The sequence below is a fragment of the Silurus meridionalis genome, chromosome 3, assembly GCF_014805685.1.
Source record: "Silurus meridionalis isolate SWU-2019-XX chromosome 3, ASM1480568v1, whole genome shotgun sequence".
Taxonomy (NCBI): Eukaryota; Metazoa; Chordata; class Actinopteri; order Siluriformes; family Siluridae; genus Silurus; species Silurus meridionalis.
Genome location: NC_060886.1, coordinates 24,391,960 through 24,414,410, shown reverse-complemented (window position 1 = coordinate 24,414,410; position 22,451 = coordinate 24,391,960). Strand labels below are relative to the sequence as shown.

At 37.1% G+C, this 22,451-nt stretch overlaps 1 protein-coding gene across 16 annotated transcripts in view; it reads left to right on the top strand.

Moving 5' to 3' along the window:
* Positions 1 to 22,451, top strand: part of pcbp3 (poly(rC) binding protein 3) — an 84,114-nt gene that overhangs the window by 30,318 nt on the left and 31,345 nt on the right. For 14 of the 16 annotated variants that reach the window (XM_046844038.1, XM_046844021.1, XM_046844030.1 and 11 more), the window contains one exon: positions 4,015 to 4,146. The gene's annotated coding sequence lies outside the window, so the exon portion shown is untranslated. Of the gene's footprint in view, positions 1 to 4,014; positions 4,147 to 14,954; positions 15,021 to 16,695; positions 16,840 to 22,451 lie in introns of those variants that run through there. The other 2 variants (XM_046843983.1, XM_046843974.1) reach the window with 2 other exon arrangements.

Below are 22,451 nucleotides of genomic sequence, written 5' to 3'. Positions count from 1 at the left end.
ATATAGTACACAAGCAGAGAAAAGATGATGATCATCATAAATGTGTCTGTTCTCATTCATGTTTACATCACTGACTCCCTCTGTCTCATCCACGTTAACCCCAAACTTCTTACTGCCTTCTGCCTGCTGATTCTTATCTTCGTAAAGAGTGAGAGTCAGGACTTTATACACCAGCGGATTGAAAAAGACGCGCAGTAACAGGAAATCGGTTGTTCAGCTGAAATCGGGGCACAGTGAAAAAAAAATTATATTTCACCAAATCAATGAATTAAAACTAAAGTAACGAGCTGGGTTTGAAAATGTAAGAAGTAAAAAGTACAGATATTTGTGTAAAAATGTAATGAGTAAAAGTAAAAAGTTGTCTGAAAAATAAATAGTGGAGTAAAGTACTGATACCAAAAAAATTTACTTAAGTACAGTAACGAAGTATTTGTACTCCGTTACGTCCGACCTCTGTTGTCTTGCTGCATAATGCAGTTGTTCCCAAATATATTGGATGCATATTTCTCAGTCAATTGATTGTTTTTATCAACTTCTGGATTTATTCTGCTGCTAGAATCATAAGTGATGTAATCAAGATTTCCTTTCAGGAACTCAAGCTGCGTCAAAACGCTTTGGGAACGCATCCGAGTGTTCATGTTCTGAAATAATGTGTGTAATCAGTCAAAAATTGGACGCTGACCGTCACCGGTTGGGTAACATTACGACCAGGAAGTATAAAACGCACATGGAGTGAGGCAAACACCAGCTTCATTTTGTTCACGAAGCACTCTGTGTATGTGTTGAAATGTCTGTCAATTGTTCTTCAGAAAATAAAGAAAAAAAAAATCCTGGGAGCGGAGCACGCTAATGCCAATGCCATCACTCTGCTCTCCGAGGAGAGAGCTCACGCTTCTCACGGATCTGGCCCTGCTCTCGCTGAGGCAGAGCAGCACGGCAGTTCCTGGGGCTCGCAAATGGACCTCACAGAGGGTTTCAAAACGGGCTTGTCCCTTTCTTCAACTTTACCTGCTTGGACCAGCACTTGCTCACAGGCTTGAAAGCACGTCTTCCGGCGATTCTTTTTTCCCCTGTGATGAGAGCATTTTCTCCGCTTGCGAGCTAGGCTCGAGGAGCTATGGACCTGGGGGCAGAACTAGGTTGGTTTCAGAGGGATCTGGCTGCGCACATTCTGCGCACTTTCGGCGCAGATTCTCTACACACTCTGTGCATGATCTGCGCATATTGTGCCCACGCTCATTGTGCCCACACATTCTGCTCGCATTTCTATGCGATCGCTTCACTCCCAAAGAGCACTCTTCTTACTATTATTGGGTTCTTCTGTTTGGCCTTGCCCTCTCACCAAGCACCTTCACAAAATGTGTCGGTGCGGCTCTAAGAATTCAGGGCATCTGCATCTTCAACTATATCGCCCATTGGTTGATATTAGCTCGATTGGAGCAGTTAGCAGTCCGGCAATGAGATGTCTTTCTCAATCACATGAAGGTTTTGGGGTTTCGGCTCAATGCTGGGAAGAGTGTGCTTTCTCCAGCTTTTCCCTGCCCACATTGTAGCCATCCTTACAGCCGTCAGGAAGGTCAGCCTCTCACTGTCTTAGCAGAAACTGCTAAGACTCATGACAGCTGCACCCATTGTTATCCCACTTGGCCTTCTGTACACGAGCCCCCTTCAGTGGTGGCTCAGGACCCATGGGTTCTCATGGGAGGGCAATGCACTCACACAGCGATGCCTACGTGCCTTAGATGTAAAGAGATCTCGTGTTCCTGTCTCAGGGCTCTATGTTGGGAGTTCCCAGTTGTCGCGTAATGCTAACAACGGATGCATCCCTCACGAGATGTGGAGCGGTCATGAGTGGTTGTTCCGCCCAAGGTCTATGGAAGGGCCCCATCTTTTTTGGCACATCAATTGCCTAGAGATGCTGGCCATGCTTCTAGTGTTAAAGCATTTTCTTCCAGACCTCAGAGATCACCACATGTTGATTCGTTCGGACAACACCTCGGAGTTCTGGAGAGAGTTGGAGGAGAGGAACTCCGTCCTGGCGGCTCCAAGGTGGCTGTGGCCCCTGAAAATGTATGCATCCGCCATTTTGGCATATCACGCACCCTTAGTGGAGCATTCTCTGGGCAGAGTCCCTGGATGGGGCCTGGCCATAGTTTTGGGGGCTGGCTCTGAGCCCCTCTTTGAGCCTCTGGCCAAGGCATCTAGGAGGCATCTCTCTATCAAGGCTGTGCTCTTGTTTTTTGCTTTTTTAAGAAAGTAGGAGATCTACAAGACCTTTCTGTGGCCCCCTCCTTCCTGGAGTTTACGATAGTGCCTTTTGTACCCCAGGACGGTTAACATCCCCAAGGTGCCCTTGGTCGTCCCACGACCTGTAAGGTTACATGCATTCTATCTTCCTCCTTCTCAGGCCCCAGACCAGGAGAAATTGAACCGGCTGTGCCCGATACGCACTAGACACCTAAGTCTATAGGCCGGGTCCCTGGAGAAAGTCTGACTAACTGTTCATAGGCTACAGTCCTCCGAGGAGAGGCCTCCCTGCCAATAAGCAAACCCATAGCAGATGGATCATTGATGCCATCACATCATTATATGAGTTCTCTGGTCTTCCCGCTCCATTCGGGTCAGAGTATAATCTACCCGAAGTGTGGCTGCCGCAAAGGCTTGGTCCTCTGAAGTACCCCTCCAAGACATTTTGCAACGCTGCAGGCTGGTCCACACTGCTGGCCTTTGTCCAGTTCTATAAACTGAACGGCAGTGCCACTCCTGGCCCCTCTGTCCTTCAATCTAGCTGTGGTTATACACACTAGTCAGGGACAGGTCAGACTAGTCAGTCTGCGTTTCGACGCATCTCGTTCCCTTAGGTTCCCTTACATACGTAACCTAGAGGCGTTATTGTTGCTGTTTTGGCCAAACTGTTTGCTGTTTGATTGTTGATATACCAGAGGTTTATTTCTTTTAAACTCCAAAATAACTGTCTTTTCTCTCATAAATGTGTTCATGTCGATTTATTGTTTTAAATAGCAAATGCAGTCTTTACAGGCAAAACACAGGACATAAACCAAGGGTAGACATTCAGAGCTATTAATTATTTAAATAATCAATCAAATTTAAATTGTCAGCCACGTGTTCTAATATTTTTAATACTTGGGATTAAAAAATGCTCCAATTGTTTATCACAACTAGACAGTGAAAATGTAAAAAATTAAAGCTGAAATTCATTAGATTCTTTATTTCAAACCAAAATGATTTATATTTTGTGTATCAAAATACATATAATAAACATTGCATATAAAAAATTATATAAAAATTATACAGCCTTGTCTTTTAGCTACTGTGCAATAAAAAATTCAAGACATAATTGAATCTAAAACTGCAGAAATTCTCTCAGCAACACAGCCATGAAAGTTTGTTAAAAAAAAAATAATTAAATGTCCAGCAGGCTAACAAGCTTCACAATAAGTTTTTTTACAATCTCTGCAGGTAAGATCTTATTTTTGTGGTGCATCACTTGTTAAAGTAGTTATTTTTTTCTGTAATTTTTTTTTTCTGTTTGTAATTTGTTCTCTTTTGGACGGACACATAGATGCATTAGGCCAAATGGCGAAGGTAAGATTTTTGCACAGTAAGGTACAGTGCAGCTGGAAAATTCTACGTACAATACCCTATAATAACAACGTGTTTAAAATCTTTGCAATTTATTAAAAATAAAAAATGAAAGAAATCACATGAACATAAGTTTTTTTATAATAAGATTATGGCCTTGCTAATTAATTAGAGACTGTACAAATACTTGTGTTTCTCCTTTACATCTGTAACGATGTTCCTAATGAGTCAAGCCATCTAAGCATATGATAAGCAAATCAGTACCCATATGGTTCCTTTGTGTTCACGCATGCTTTTGGGTCACGAAGCCCCTTTGGCTGCAGTGAGGCCCTGGTGTGGTTAGTGGCCAAGCATGACTGGAAAGCTAAGACTTATCTAGGCATCACTGCTAACGTGTGATTTTGTTTGCAGAATGGGCCGGTTATCAACCTGGAAAGAAGTCTAAAGGCTGATGCACTGATCTACATTGCGACAAAGCTGTGCTCTCTGTCGGCCTGATCGGACCATTTATGACCTGACAGCCCCGACCCTGCACTGACTCTGGTGAGTTTTTTTTTGCTTTTCTTTTCCTGTTTCTGTTCATCCCGCTGTTTTTTTTTTTTTTTCGTTTTTTTTTTGTCCCAGAAGCCCTGCATGCTAATCTGGCATCATGCCTGAGGTCTACCATCTGCTGGGATTTGTAATGTTTTCATCCTGGAGTTCTTTACTCCTCATCCTGTGGGCCACAGCACTGCAAAATTGATATGTTTATTTTATTAAAAGATTATTATGAATATTGATGTCTTAAACTCAGGAACAAAACATGGTTTCACTTCCCCACTTCATGACACATATAGTGAAATAGCTTGATTTGCACTATTATTTGTGAACATTTACTAATGGACTTGTGTATGAAATGAAGTTTTGTGTTCATTAGTAATGAAAGCATTTGCTCAAACAAGCTAGAGCATGACTGGTTTCATGATTAAATATAGGAATTATGAAAATTTTTTAAATTTCTGAGTAGGTAACTACGGAAGTCTGCTAATGAAAAATTTGTTGTCATCTTAAATGCATTCTGAGCTTTTGTTTACACTGATCCAAGAATATTATCCTTGCAGGTTGTCATCTTAGCTGACCAAAAAATGAAAGGTGTTGTAATGATAGTCATGCAAAAGAAGGCTGTCTTACGGGAGTTGTGCATACACATATAACTTAAATTATAGCAATTCACAAACATAAATTGCTATATCATTAGTGTTCATGGCCCTGGTGAGAATAATGTTCATAATAGAGGTGAGAAATTTTGTAAATCACCACATGATTTGTACTGTGACACTGCTAAGTATGATGTGCTCAAACATGCGTAGACATCAGACAGGAGCTCTGGTGGTTTTCAGAATTTCTTATTGAATTATTAGTAATATTAAGGCATCTACAGCCAGTAGCATTAATAGACCTAGAAAATAAAAAGAATTTCTGAAATTTCTAATGAAAAAAGTTGAAAATAACCTGCTAGTGTTAATGGGGAAATTACAATCTCATTAGCTGTCAGCTTGATATGATTATGCTCTGAGGGTTAATAGTTGAAATGGGAAAAATAGATGATTGGTTAATCCTGCTTCTCAATATAGGAGCTGGTAGTCAAGAAAGTGTTCTAAAACACATTTAGGTAAACACCTACTTGATTTTATATCTTGAATATTTATATATGGAGGAATCAAAATTAGTTTTACTTTTTAGTGATTATTAGAAAATAACAAAATATTTCTGGGAGGGTTTAAACAATTCCTCTTGGACTCTTTCACTCCTTTGTTTCTGTGTTTATGCTGCAGCATATTACTTTCCCTATCAGCATGTGTCGTCTGTCAGACACCTCTGGGGGAATTCTGAAGGGAGCTGCTGTCCTTTGTCATCCTAAGTGCCTTCGCCACATTGGCAGCATATACTGAAGGGTAATCCACACATGAACTGCAGAATGGGCATTAAAAAAAACTTGCACAGAGCCACTGGCATTTTCTCCACACGTTGGTTCAGGAAAAGTTGAAAAGGTCGTACGGATCACCTCTGGTCTATTTTCACACTCTAAACAGAAAGTGATTTTGAGGAATTCTGAGGTTTGTGAAAATGCAGAGTAGTTAAGATGAGAATGGAGTCTGAGAAGCTCAGAGAAGTCACATTTATCAAAATTGCTTTTGAGCAACTGCAGTTTCTCATGGTTTTTGAATGATCAAAGGATGTGGCAATAGAGAGCTTTCTGTATTCAGAATTCTGCTAGTTCTTTGCCTTTTACAGTTGAACCACTAAAATAATTTAAAATGACCCAAGTTTGAAAGGTTTTTACCTTCATTGCTGCCATTCATTAATATTCCACCTTATTAAAACACTCACTCATCCACTTGTCCAAAGACATTGCACAGAGAATATTGAATGAGACATTATATGAAATTCAGGTGCTGTTTGTAGCAGTATTAAATAACATCAAAGCAATAAATAATAAAATGTGTAGACTAATACTATGATTATATATATATATATATATATATATATATATATATATATATTGCAGCCTAATATACTATATTATACTGAGCATAATACAGTAACATTGCTAAGCACCAAATTCATAAAACTTAGAGTGGAGTAAAAAAAAAAATTGGAGTTGGAAAAGTGTGAACAATTCATAAAGTCATGATTTCATGATGTCCTAAATAAGTATTTTATATACAGGTTGTGTTACTTCTTTCAAGACAAAAGTTAACCTTCTCTCAGTTTAACTGGAGATGGATCTTTAATTGTTCTCACAATAACTTTCCTTTGCAACCCAAAATTAGAAAAGCACTAAAGACTGATAAAAGACTACAACACATGCAGTTTAAGGACTGCAGTGAACACTGTGGTGAAAGTGATGAGTGACTCATCAGTCGAAATCAAGTGCCCATGGCAGTTTTAGTTGTCTTTTTTGCCAGCAACCTGCCCTGTTTTTGGAGGCACTGACACAATGCAGCAAGGGTATACCCACTCATACTCAAGTCCTTTCCACTTCCATTTCTTTTTATTTAAGGGCATAGTGCAAAGAGAAATTGAAGACAGAGCTGGCATTTACCAAACATTTTTTAGCTGAATAATTACTTTGCATTGCCAAATTACAGCACTGAAAAAGACAATAAAAAGGAATGTCTGTGGTGTTTTTCTTTACAATTTTAATATTTCATATATAACATTTTATTTCTTCTAAATTATTTCACATTTTTAAGGGTTTTATTTAACTCACTATTATATTAATAACTTCTTATGACTTCGTAACTCAACTTTCAGTTTGTACCTGATTTTTAAATATTTTAGTATCTCAGCTATATAGAATACATTAAGAATTTTAGTACAAACATAAAAGCTTCAAGCTCACTGTCTGGTACATCTTTTACTGCAAATCCCAGTATGTAAAAAATCAAAGCTGCATGGAAAGACTTATGGATAAGAAACATGGATCGTAAGGACATCTGTACAAATATCTAGCAGGTAGCACTCAGCATTCCTCTCTGTCTCAGTGTTCTGTGATTGCACCAACTGACTTTAAGTGGTGTCCTACCTGAATCAATCCACCTATTAAAACCATGATTATGATGCCACAGCTATAGAAACCATCAATATTACACAGAGTAACATGGTATAAACATGGTATAACAGAGTGCTGCATCACATACAGGTCTCTCCTGCAGTGAGAATGAATGCGATTACACAATTTAATAAGTCTTCATTTACTGTAGCCACAGCTATGGCACCCGCATACATCAACTCAAACATAAATATTTACCTCATTAAATTACTCTGGATTTCTGTGCATTTTTTCTGGAATTTGAAATGAAGGCCAATTGGCCAGCCACTGTGGAATAAAAAACTGCTCCTAAATCTACACACATATAGTTTAGCTTGTGCAGTTTGCTACAGATGCAGTTAAGTTCTGTGACCATCCAGGGAAAGGACATGTAAAATCTGAAGTTATAGTGCAACTGTTAACGAGACGGTCTCCTGAAGGGCATTGAGGAGAGGCGGCACCGTGTACTAAGGCATACACCGCCTCACTCCCAGCAGAACCCATTTTCGTTGAAGCCAATCTGTTAAAGATGATGGTCCTCAGATCCGTCACTTCCCTGGGCTTCAACTTGAAAGGCCACCTAGAGTCCTGAGCGGGGGAAGTGCTAGTGGCGAAGCTTTGTCTATGAATCTCACGATATGTGCTCATACTAGGTTGGGGCTGCGCCTGCCGAGTAGCCCCATAAATGCGGCGAAGGAGGAAATGCTTAAAAGCCGCCAACTGCCTTTTTGCCTCTACTTCTACGTTGGAGTAAGGGGTAAAATTGGGTCTGTGTGGGGTGGCGCTTGATGTCTTGACCCCCAGCCTTAGTCCATTCCTTGTGAAGTTTCCCCTAATTCTTGAATCGATTTTGTTTGACAAACCTCTCAAAGCTGAGGTTCTCTCAGTTGGTTGTGCATCTTTTTCTTCCACTTATCTATCTGTTAACATGCTTAAATACAGCACTCTGTCAACAGCCAGCTTCTTTGGCAATTAATGTTTGTGGCTTACCCTCCTTGTGATGGGTGTCAATGATTGTCTTCTGGACAACTGTCAGATAAGCAGTCTTCCCCATGATTGTGTAGCCTTGTGAACCAAACTGAGAGACCATGTTGAAGGCTCAGGAAACCTTTGCAGGTGTTTTGAGCAGATTAGCTGATTGGCATGTCACCATATTCAAATTTTTTAGTGAATTACTTGTTTTTTGTTTATTGTGAGCCAATATCATTATCATTAAAAGAACCAAAGACTTAAGCTACTTTAGTCTGTGTGCATTGAATTTATTTATTATACAAGTTTCACAATTTAAGTTGAATTACTAAAATAAATGAACTATTGTACGATATTCTGATTTATTAAGCTGTACCTGTATTTTATTTTTAAATGATTTTATGTTTGTTTGATTTAGACATATTTGCTTTGATTATTTACATCCAAATTTTCATTGCATAGGTTGATTATGTCTGGCATTAGGTTTTATATTCTAACTTTCTATTGCTAATATCATGCCAAATTAGGTTATATAAAAAATTCTGTTTTTATCTTTACTGGTTTCCATGTGGTAATAAAGAAAATAAAGACAGCAAAATTACATAATTACTGCTTTTAAATACTATTCGATACATTCCCTCAATTTACAATGTAATTTTTATTGTGAAATACTGTAGTTTCCAACTGTATGACATTGAGTGACCCCATTGAGCTGCTTCAAAGATGAGGAAAGTGGGTATGAATACATGGTCAAAAGATTTGTCCAAGATTTCATACATCTGTCGAACAAAGCAGATGTCTCTTTCCTCACTGAGCTGCATCCAGTTTGGGATTGGACCTCCCTGTGGGGTTCATTAGGGCTAAAGCACATACATCCATCTTGCCCCAAAGTTTTGATTTCTGGTTTCCCTTATTAATTTATTTTTTTTCCTCTGAATTGTGTCTGATTGTTATAGAGAAATAGAAATCTCTGTTTGGGATTTGCGGAGGCTTTGGACATTGTCCAGTGACCAGAGTTTGGTCTGCACCTTGTTAAAAAGTCTCTTCTGTTATAGACTGGGAGACTTTTGTAATACAGTCCAGTGGCATTAATGATTAATGACCTTGTGCGGATATATTTTAATTGTTTAATTCACTGACAAACAGTCTGTCATGGAACATCTTCTTCATGTAACATCTACATATATGGGATAGAGTGATGGCAAGGTAACCCAGCCGCATGCGGAAATGGTGGATAGTACAGGGTAGAGACCTGCACAGGACAGATTTTTCCACCTACAAAAGCTTTTTTCCCCCACAGGTAAAATGTACAAGCAGTCTTATTTTCAATTTACTGATTGCTTCTTCCTGTTACTCTTGCTTCTTTTTTTAGTTTTACTTGCTTCCCTTTTAAATATGAATAAAAAAGAGACAGAAAACTAACAAACGTTCATTTTATTTGAGTTTGACTTTTTTGGTAAATGATGAACATGGATATGAGCAAGGGACTTTTCAGAGCCTCAACTGAAACGATATAAAAAAAAAAAAGGCCAGGGTTTTGTTGTGTTGTATGTTTCTTTCTTTATTAATAAAGTAATATCTGTAAAAGATTCACCTCTGTCCTGCAGTTCAGACATTTTGCCTCAGTGTGCTCTAGTAGTCTACCATGAATCACGTGAGAGTGAGATTCCGACCTTGTGCCTATAAATTAATTAATTTTATTCTAGTTGCCATTGCTGCTTTTGTGCAGTAGATACATAACAGTTTGTTTTCAGAATTTTTTTTAATATATATTTTTTAACCACACAAGTACTTTACAGCCTGCACCCGCATTCACAAAACAATTCTTGTCCCATGCCGCACTCGTTTGCGTCAGGGCCCAGTTGATTGCAGGTCTCTAGTACAGGTCAAGCAGCAGCAGAAAAAAGTGTGCGTCCTAAGTCATCCAAGGCACGGGAGAATTTTATATTGAACACAACAAATAAAACTGTACCTGGAACTTATTGCAAAACGGAGCTTGTGTGGCATGAAAGTACCACAGTGATGCACGAGCACCTGAAAAGAAAACACACTGGTGTCACGGATGAAGGTGAAATATCAGCATGGTAAGCAAAAACTGTATAATCCTAAACATGTGGAAATGGTGTAGTTTAATGAAGTGCTATTGTGTAAACTGTTTGTAACTTCGGCACAGTCACACTAGATCTGTTCTGTCGTGACTCACGAGCATCAGGTTGTGCAATCAGCTTGCTCGCGACATAGTGATGGATTTAATTAAACAAACCTTATCTTTTAGTCATTAGCTTTGTGTTCTGTATGTAGCTCTATGTTGTTTTATGGAAATGGTGTCTCATTTCACTGTGTACTGCATCAGCTATACATGGTTTAAATGACAATAAAAGCTTGACTTGACTTGACTTGAGTTCTATCAGCTCTATAAATGCTATGGCAAAATGTTCCTTTTGAGTGGGAGGATGGCTTAACCTCTCTCTATACAGGACACCATTAAACCCTCTACTCTATCATAGATGTATGAGTGTTCATTATGGTACACATAGTTAAACTAAGTCTAGTTTGTAAGACTCATTTTCAGTTTTAGTAAGAGAAGTGAGTAATTTTGATTCCTTGTGGTGTGCATGTGCATGCAAGGGCCACATTCACAAGTGACACAGACACTTTTTGAGAGAGGAGAAGTTGAGGATTATTACTCCAGGAGCCTTTGTGACATCCATTTTTGGCTGCATAGCCATTTTCATGTGCAAGACATTACACACACACACACACACATATACACACTTTTCTCCTCAGCCTTTTCTTTTTCTGTCTCTGGGTTGCTGGCTTGCTGCTGGCTATGCTGTCTTTTTGAATGGTTGTCTCTCAAAGAATTGAAGATGGCTTGTATAGAAGCAGGGGAGTGTAAATAATTACCCGTGAAGAGGAAACTCTCTGAATCATTGAGTCTGTTTATGGCATGTTGTAGCTTCCCTTTGAGGAAAAGCATGACCTCCTGACCTAACTGGACTTCTAGTCGTAGACTGAGCTGTGTTATTGAGATAGGTTGGATTAATTCATGGCTCGTATTGTATTGTTGTAATGTTTTATGTTGGTTATTTTATGCAGTTATTTTTGCAGTTTATAAATGTATGATGTCAATTATGTCCATTTCCAAGGTAGTGATTATATGTAAGGTGTAAACTGAGGAGAATTAAGCCTTGTAAGTAGTTTATCATTTACAATTATTGAACTTGTTCAAATAAACCTGGGAATAATAATATGGAAGATCTGGATTTGGAAGGGTTTATTCACTCTGAATATACCCATATTGTAAAAAAAATAGTCTTTGTGTTTTTCATTTAGATTTTTATTGATACTTTAAAAAGACAAACAAATGATATATAAGAATGCAATAATTACTAGTTATTTAGAAACATCAATGAAATTGCCAATAAAATGTTATACAGCTATGAGAGAAAAGGTTTGTGTCTCATAGAATGTATTGTACCTTGCATTAACTACCACTGGCTGAATCAATTTAAAGCTAATATTTTTGCATATTGTAGATTTTATTCACAAAATGTAGAAGTTTTGGAAAGACACTATACACACGGATTTGATTTTGCTGGTAACTTTAGAGTTATCTACCCTTCTAATGACCAAGTTTTCATCTGAGTCTGAATTAATGAGAAACTTTCAAAGAATTACTGTATATATTGTATATGGGAACGTTTCATAAGAACAAAGTAATTCATCATTCTTATTTCTAGGGATTCCTAGAAATAGACATACATGACTGTAGTGACTATAATGACATGCCTAAATGCTTTTTATTACCTGTATATCAAAATAGCCCCTTGCTGTATAGCTTCAGGTGTTATACCAATTTGTGAAACTATTTCACTGTAAACTTTCATTATGAAATTCCCAGTAAAAGTAGAATAGCCTGTCAGTGACCACAAGTGGCAGAGTATGAGTTTGTTAAAGCTTGGGCTATTAGGTTTAGGATGAATCTCTCTCCTAGTAATTTCTTTCGTATAACACTTTCCTTTTTGTTACTGCTCTCATTTCACACTGGTAATCACTGAACTATTCTCACTGGCATGATAAGTGTTTTAGTCTCTTAGGCTAAAAGAGGTAAAATTACATGCAGGTGTCTTTCTCTGTAGACATAATGCTAATGGTTGCATTAAAATGCTTCTTTAACGCCAGAGAATGATATGCTGCTTAGATTTTGAGAGTTGATAATGATTTCCATTCACTTCACACCCCTCAGCTTTAAAAAAAATAAAAAAGATAAGAAACTAGGATCAAAACACTCATGCATCCAACTATGTCTAGGAGCTTATCTTCAATAGCTCATTTACAAACACCAAAGTGTGTTCTACATGTTACGGTTTCTTATCCTGTTTCTGGAATAAACAATGCTCAAACTAAGGTCATGCCAAGATATCAAGGTGTAAATCAAAAAACAGTTTATTATGGTGTAGGTAGCAGGGAAATAAGTACAATATAACACAGTTTCTTTAATAAATAATCTAGGATCCTCTGCACCCCAGAGGAAGTTCATGAAGATTATAATCTTGGGCAGAAATATCTTGGAATGCAGCATCAAAGAAAACCCAGGTGCATTCATGCACAGCCTAGAAATATTTAGTTGGTTACACTTCAATACGAGGGCTTCGTTTGCTTTTGTGTGTGTGTGTGTGTGAGTGTGTGTTGACCAGATCCTTTGAACTCCAGTTCACAGCTACATTTGCAAAGTAATTTAAACTCTTAATACCAGCTCGTGCTTGCTCACACTTGAAGTTTTTCAAACCAGACCTGAATCAAGTGTTTGGAATTTAAATATTTAACATAAAGATCTGTGCATTCTGTGTACTGTCCAGTCTGCTGCATTATAAAGGGGGAAGAAAGGCGGCATAGACTTGTATCGCTTGTCAGTCCTACATGTGCATGACTACGGGATATAACACAGCAGCAAATATTTACATTTTTATAAACTCAATCTGTAATTTAAACCTGTAATATCTGTTGTCACAGAAAAGTATTATGGTGGGGGAAAATCTCTGAACTTGATATGCAGTATAACTTTACACAGTGCTATAACAGGACTATCACTGCATCCTGCAGATGATAAAAAGAATTTATCAAAAAAGATGCAAGTTTTTCTACAACAGCACTATTCCTGGATTACATTTACATTTATTGCATTAGGCAGATGTTAAATTCTCTCATTTATACAACTAAGGGTTTGAGTTGATTTAACAGTCTAGGGCCTTATTCTAGGGTTTAGCAGTGGCAGCTTGGTGGGTTTTTTGTGTATTTGTGTTACACATTCAGTAAGAAAAATTTACTAAACTAAAGTTTTCCTTGAAAATTGCTGAAGTGATACTCACAAGCGGACCTTTTTGTATAATCTGTGTTTTGTAAATTTTAAATCTATGTACTATAAGCTTTGTACTGTAGAAATTTTTGGCCATTTTTGATAATAATTTTCATAACTGATTTGTTGTTTTTATCATAAATTTCAGCACAAATGTATGTTTTAACCATTTAATAGTAATAGTATTTTATAGTATTTAACAAAAGTTTTGCAGAGCTAATCGTGTTCCTTGCAGTGCAGTTTTCTTATTCCAATATGTCTTGGATCTCAGCTAAAGAACATAATTTATCCCAGGTCTTTATAGCAAAATATTCAGAAATTTTGAAGCAATACATTGTAAAACCTGATGTTAACTACAGGGTGGATAAATTAAAGATGCATTCAAAAGTTACAAAAGGTGCACTCTAGGTTGTACCACACAAACAACAATGAATGGTGCAGTTGAGTGCTATTTTTTCTGAAAGTGTGAAGTTCTCCCTTTCTATTTCAAGCTCATTGTTTATTGGTTTTAGCTGCAAGCATTCTCAGTATTAAAAGCATTGAATGTGTCCGTGTGGAGGGTCAGGCGAAATTTTCCATTAGCTAGTTGCATCTGGGTTGGATGTGGATAGAGGGCATAAAAGCTTATAGAATCAAATATCCTTTTAAGCTAGCACAACCTTAGAGCATAAGAATTCTCCAACCTAACCCTGTTTATGTACTCTTACATGCAAACTCCCTCTAAGCAAGCTTCCAGAGTAATTTGTCCCAAGCATCATCCTCACTTTTTATCTTTGAAAGAATGAAAGACTGGTACAGGGATGTGACTTAACACATTGGAAACACATCGTCACTTAGGTGAACATTAAAATATGTTCAAATATTCTGAAATACTGAATGTATGGTTAGTCTCTGTAGCAGGCTCTCACACACTTCATCAGCAGTAAGTGATGTATAGATTTTATCAGGCCCATCACTGCTCTCGGAGTCTGGAGACCCAAGCCAGTCGAGGCATGGCCATGTTCAAACCCAATAATGAGCTGCTCGATTACAGCCTGCAGGTTCACAGCTCAATTTGACACTGAGGCTTATTCAATCAATCGATGATGGTAGTGCTTTACACAGCTAAAAGGCGAATCATGAGTGCCAACCTGGAGAAAAACACATGTATGAGTAGGTGGTCCCATCTCTTAAGGACATTGGAACCATACCATCAGTTCTTGTAAAATTATATCTGTTGTCTAACAGCTAACTCGCACCTCTTGTCTCTTTGATCACACCGATCGCTCCGTCCTTCACGCTCGTCAGGGCCGATTAGCTTGCTCATTTGATGTGTAGACGATGAAGCTAATGCTGTGCCTGAACAACCCACTGGCCAATCATATCCCACGCCATGCAAGTTGACTGATTTGTGTCCTTGCTGGAGGCGATAGGGCAGTTTGCTTATAGGGCCAGGATATCACTCCCATCCCTCATTGTGCCCACTCTCTTCCACCTTTGGTCCTAAATCAACCTCAGGAACTTTCCCTACTTCTGGTAAGAGCAATGAAGGACAGATTCAATTACAGTTTATTGATATAAATTACATTGCGCTTTTCATAATTTTTTGCACCTTCATTGCAATTTAAAAGTGTTTAAGCCATCGCTTATAGCTTCATATATCCATTTTATATACTATTAAATCTGATAGCTCAGAATTGTATTTATATATTTAATTTAAAAATTTTAAAAGCGTAGCAGCTTTGAAAGTAATGTTGTCTAAAAATCTATTCAGAATTTACAATAATTTGCTAGTTCTAGTCTTATTCTTTTTATATTAACTACAAAGCATAGTGTATAACTGATGATTTGGTGCTGTTCAACATGCATGGAACATTTAATGAAGGAGTCTCCGGTGTCAGTGCTTTGTGATTTTTAGACATGGTAGTGTTTAGAAAAAAACAGGCTTTTTGCTTAGCAATTTCCGAGTATCCTGACCAGCTGCATTATTTGGTCTTGAATTATCATTCTAGTTTAGCAGAGAGGCAAAAAAGAGGCTAGTAAGGGACCAATTGCGAGATACAGATATTCCCCAACATTAAATGTAATTATACTATAATACATTGTGTTATTTTTTATGAGTGTCATTACAGAGCTCAGTTGTTTTTCTGCAAAATCCACTGTACAATAGAAAAACCTTTAGTTTTGTTGTTTGGTTAAATTTGCATCTAGTTGTGTCCTTTTGTACAGGCCCATATGTGCATGTGTGTTTGTATGGGGGAAACAAATTGCTCATGACCCTAATTTTGTTTGAATGAACAAGAAGCCTTGGCTGCTGCATCCTCATTTAATTCACTGCTGTAATATTCCATTTGAATTGACATCCCAAGGGCAAAATATTTTAGACCGCAGCCCCTATATGTTTTACAGGAGATGTGAGATGTTGTGGGCATTGCATTAAAATAGTGGTTTAAAGAAGTTACATTGAGGTGTGTTTGTGGGGGATTTTTTGATACCTTCATCATGGTTTAATCATGCCATCATCACCACTTTTGTAATTTCATCCAATCCCATTTTGGTAAAAGCAATGCAGCTTATCTGTTGTTGATTAATTCACATTTTACTGTCCAGCTGAAGTGGATTAGTCTGTGGGGTTTATAATCCCGCCCGAGTCTGTGATGGCTGCTTGCAATCCCACATGCCATGAGATTAAATGGGGTAGAGAGTTTATGATGCAGATCAGACACCATGGTAGGCATCAGGAGAGCCAGGTTACAACAATAAGTCCTTTAGTCATGTTTTATTTTATAATCCAGGCCTAAGGTCCTTTGCCTGGAAAAATGAGGACATGTTGGGTGGTTGGGTGTGTTAAAACGATGGTCTGGTTGATGTCTAACTGTCACAAACATATATTTCTATTTGAATGAATAAATGTAACAATAGAAGTGAATGTACTGATTTAAATAAAAAAACAGCCTTAAACATAGATGTATTGATCCGCAAAAGAATCCAAATCACTATCACTAATGTCACCCTTCTATTTCGCCATGAATACCCCTGGGGGTGCTCGATTGGCACACAGAGACCACTGCTCATCTTCTACACCAAGAATTAACCTCAATCCGAAACCGTAGCACAAACAACGGCGACATTTTGATGCAGGGATTTTTTTATGCCTCACTTTTGCCACAAAGGTCACGTGTCCAGAGCCTCGCCCACGTGACCTCAGATGTGGGCCAATCAAACTCCGAACTTCTGTCAGAGCTCTGAGCAAGAAAGGACAGTGGAGAAATCCTTTCTTTGTGAGATTATTTTAATAATTTCAGTCTTTTCCAGTCGTCCTAATTTGTAGCATTCCCATAGGAGCTGCACAAAGGTAATATGACTTCTTGTTAAAGATTACTTTTAATTGTTTTCTTAAGTAACTTGTAATTATCTGAACATTTTTAATGGTAGAAATTTTTCTTTTATTCAATAGTTATATCATACTCATACTTATACTTGTCTCTTGATGAATAGAGAAGCTCTAAAACCAAAATGAATGGCAAAGAGGTAAAGATCGAGTAGAGTAGGATCAATCCTCTCAAAGCTTTTTCCTGTGTTAGCATGGTGCCCCTGTTTAATTTTTATTGACTTATGATTACTGATTATACCAGATTTATAATCAACTTATTGTCGGTCTTGAGCTTGTGAAAGGACCCAGTGGATGTCCTGTGGTCAGCGATTGGTGAATAACGTCATTAGAACATGAATGCTTGGTTATGCCGCTAGCTTTTAAGATGTGGTAATGCAGAATGCAGCAATTTTTGTTTATATTATATATATCATATATAATTTATTATATATATGATATATATAATATATATATATTATATATATATATATATATATATATATATATATATATATATATATATATATATATATATATATATATAGTTTTTCAGGCTCAGTAAAGGATAAAAAAAATCTCTTGCTTATCAAAGGCACAGTACAGTTTTCTATAACATCTGCTTCAATTATTGTCATGGTCATTGAATCAGACAAACTTTTTTTTGCCTAAAATTGATATTATTATAAATTCTGTAGAAACCTCTTCTATGGCTTTACCATTGTACAATATTATAAATGCCATTTATTTTTGAAGTTTGATTGTTGTCTGTCATTTTTTATGAGATTTAAACTTTACTGATGAACCTACATCAGTTTACGTATAGATTTAAGAACGGGATTTAGTGCAGTAGCCAGCTGCAGATGTGCTTGGTGTATTTCTCGCAATTCCAAAATGGTCGCCCACAGTCGATTCTGACACAATGTCTGCACTTTTCCTTTGTCAGTTAAGAGCTTGCAACAATTGTTTTCTTGATATAGTTTTGACCAAGAAGGCGTTATGAATTCCTGAGGGCAACATCGCATGAAAGATGTCGATGATGATGACGACGATGATGATGATGCTAACTGTAATCAGTGTTTTTGTGACTATGAACTAAAATTGTGTTCTTTGCTATTTGGCTCTCACCACCGTTTCTTTACTAGAGAATTTTAGAACTTGTTATATGATGTGCTTATTTAGTGGATATGTGTGGCTGGATGTGTGATTATTATTCGGGGTGAGATTTGGGCGAGGGCGACTGATATGTGCTGACAGCTTTAGAGGCGGTCGTCTGAGAAAAGGCAAGGGTTAGGGAGGGGCTGGATTGGAGGAGTGGAAATGAGGGTGAAGAACGGTGCCCATGCTGACATGAGCGGTGCACCAAAAGCCCTTATCTAAAGTCGTTAGATATGAGCATCTATGATCATACCGCTACCCCTCTTCCATAACAGCTAGCTAACCACAAGGCATCTCACACTCACATACATGCATGTACCCAAGAATAATGATAGACTGCAGCACAGTCTAAATATGTGATCGCTTATTATTCTTATTCTTTTACTTTTTATTATACATTTATTTTACTCTTTACACTAAAATAAGTCAAATTTGTGTGGCTAATCAGGAAATCTGCAGATAACCAGAACCAGTATCATTCCTAAGTAAAGTAGAGACTTTTATTGTTTCATAGCAAATACTCTGATCTAGGGGTTTACACAGAAGCATGAGTTTCACTAAAAAGAAAACCCAAAAAGCATCCAAAATTGTAAAGTGTCCATGTCTGAGTCTCTGGATGGCTTAGAATATGACATATTAAGATGAAGGATTTCCGCACAGACAGTAAATTTCAAGATAACCTTGTTTCATAGGACAAAATGCATGCACAGTGAGTATTGTTTGGGCCATTCTATAAGTATCAAATTTAACACTCACTTTATTGACATATCGATAAAAGGATAATGATTAGCATAGACCCAAACTGTGTCCTTGTTTTGTATTGTGGATTTGTTCTAAATGTAGCCTTGCATGTAAAGGAAAAACAATACTGTAAGTAGGTGCTATTTTCAGAGCATAGTACTTTATTTATCATTTAATCATTTTTTTGTGGGATGACTGCAGAGCTCTCAGCTGGGCAAGGTCAGATAATCACCCAGTCAAAGATGCGAACTGATTAGAGGCTGCTTTCTAGTTTTCTTTTTTGTTATTAGTTCTTTTTTCACTCCTCACCAAGTTTCATAACATAATGAGAGCAGAAAGAATAAGTGGCATAATTCGTCATTTCATACATTGTGTTCTGCAAAAGCATAATTCAAGTGACTGATTCTCAGCTGTGTGTAAGAGACTGTCTGATTCATTATTGTATTATGCTGCTGTGTGTATAAATATTTCAGTATTGTGACTCATCTATAGTTAAATTAATATTATTATCTATTGTGAAAATATGTTATTTAAAAAAATGCAGACATAGATTTATCTATTTATTCATTTGAACTTTTATTCCTTTCAGTCCTTTGGTGTTTTTTTTTTTTTCTTTTGTGCTGCCTGTTCTAGACCGAAACTGCAGTTGAGAAGCATAAAAAACAAAGATGTGTTGCCCCTGGCAGTAATTTGCCCTGAAATATAGTATAAGCCGTAGTGTCTCCAATAAACACTGCCATGTCACGTTATGCTCAGGCCCTTGACACACTGACAGGCCTAGTGATGTGTTTAATACAATAAATCATGGCTGCCGATTTGCACAGGCCACTCTGCCATCTCCCCTCTAGCTCTAGTCCTCCTCTCTCTTCTCTTTCGCCTTTGCCAGGTCTCCAGAGCCCAGAAAAAGGGTTGCACCCACTGCTCTCCCTTACAGTCGCTCTCTTTATTGCTCTGTCTAGCTCTAAAATGCAGTCCATCCTTTAAAACTCAGTAATTTTCTTTATTATTTACATTTCCCTCAGATTACACAATAGTAATATGAATTTAGTATTTAAAATGTGATTTAAATAATTGGTTGAAACAGTTTTCATTTAAATCAGTTTCTGAATTTCATGTGATTAAGCTTTATTTAGCACTGTACTACAGGTTATAGTTCATAATTTTCCCAGCAATTACACCATAGAATACATAGTATGTATATTGAAGTTATTTTACCAATAGTTGTCAGAAAATGGTTTTGGCCAAAATACAAGTGCACTCACACTGCATGCTATAAATCTCCCAGTAATGCAGCTCAGCCATGACATTCGTCCTCCTCCCTTTAGGTTGCGTTTTCCAAGTTATTAAAATCAAACAAGTTTTTACAAAATGATTTCCAAATAGAGGTAAAGAATAGTGAATAGATATATATTAATTTATATAATTTTATTTTCTGAACTAACTAGACTTTTCTGGTCTTGCAAAAAATTTTACAAAAATTAGCTTGTAACCTTCTTGATGGCTTTGTTCTTAGTTTTCAGTAAAACAGAACTAAGCATACGTCAGACATGTAAAGGGGAAAACTAAATACAGTGATTATGTATATTCCATTATTATTACTGAATAAATAAATTACTCAGATTATTAATCCATATTTCTTGAAAAGAGATTGTGACAATAAACTGACCATTTTACACACTAAGTAGATAATTGTGGTGATAGATCAAAACTATACCACTGCATTAAGAATATGTGGCAGTCAGACAAATAATTCTGACTGCAATCTTTAATATAATTTATATTTGATTTGATGTCCAATTTTATCTTAACTTCATGTCCAAGGAAAGTGTTCTGCTCTCTAATCTTGCGTGAGGGAACTTAAATAGGAGCTACGATTGCCAGGAAGTAACTCAGCAATTCCTTCAAATTCCTCTCCAGTAGCTTTTAATACAATGATTGCCTGCTAATGCACATCTAGTGAAGTATAATCTATTGATGGACCTTTTATACAGAAACAGTGCTGAATCACATCAACTCTTGCAGACAACAGTGAGCTAGGATGCTTGTGCTAGGTTTTTTACTTGAGCAAGTTTAAAGGTGGGTATTACAGTTAATACAGGTAATGCAGTCTAGGGATCAAAGCACCAGTAGTCAGCTTAATGCAAACTATGCACCAGAGATAATGTTATTTAAAGTGGTGGTGCTGCATAGTGCCATAGTGCTCACAGTTATAGTTTAGTGTGACCAGCTAAAGTTTGAATCCTCGCTATCTTTGTATCTTAGGATTTAGTCACTTTGAATTTGGATGTCTGCCAAATGCTTTTAAGGCAATAATAAACAAAATTCAAATGCAATATAATATGATACAATAATGGCTCGATAAAATACACTTTCTATATAGCAAACAAAACTAAAATTTCCTGGATGGACAGAATTCTCAAGGGGGCATGCTTGAAGCACAGGGCTTTCCCCATTCCTCTTGTCAATTACTTTCACAGCAATATTTTTGTTTGAAAGAGCTGGCCCTGCTCATGCACATGTTTTGCTTCATGATTCATTTATCTGCATATACCAGCACAGAATGGTCAAGTGTGGATAATGTTTGTAGGATTAGTGCCAGTGTGCGGTACACGGAATTTACACACTTTTTTCAATCATCACTTGCAACATTATTTGGAGGCAAAGTGCTCCCTTACACCAGAATGTAAAGATTGCGTGGAAAGTCCTGTATGCTACGATACGTACGATAGTGTGCTAGCAAATGGTTAATGGAAATTATGTCCCCAGTAACCTCTATTGATTCACCATAAAGAGTAAGTGGGCACACGGAATCATGAACCTGACTTTGAAAGTAAAAAAAAATAATTCATGTGTAGCATAACACCCCTTAAACTTAAATTAAATGCATTATGAAATTAATGTTTAAATAATGATGAATAAACAATAACTGAAAAGTCCAAACATGTCCCTCATAACAGGAATTTTTATTAATTAGCAGAATGAGATGTTTACAATTATCATTATTAGCTTTTCCATACAGAATATAATTAATATTTTACTGTATTTTATGTATACTTGTAATACTTGTGATGAAAATAGTGTATACTATAATATATAAAAGTTATTACCTGATCTATTAAGGATTAGTGCATTTATCTTTGAACATTATCCAATATTCATCATGGTAAATATTAGTTAAGCCTTAATATACAGTAGACAGTATGTGTATTTGTGAAAGCTAATATTAAAGTGTTAACAGATATACAGGGTTTCTAATTTAATTAGGGAAATAAATTTGCATTGTGTTTGAAACAACAGAAAAGGGCAGAGCATTTTTTTTTTTGGGGTGCTCTGCTTGACCAAGCATAAAGCGTGATTAATTCGATAGCAAGCTCAGTGGAAGGGGCTAGAAGCTCTTTATGGAAAAGCATGACCCAGTTACAGCACATGGAATACAGCAAAGGGCTTTTAACATCAATAAGGATTATATCAAATTTAAATATTTGCCAAGTTAACAATGATTCAGTTAGATACAAAAGTATATTTATAGTACTAATATTTAATTCTGGCTATGGGTTCTAAGCACAAATGGCCTTTTGATTCAGATATGCATTATGTCTGAGTGACTGACTCTCCATAGCCTCATACAAACAAGGGACTAAAATTTTTTAATCTGAGCATGCTCAAGTGCTTGTTACTCTTGTGTGCTCTCTCTCTCT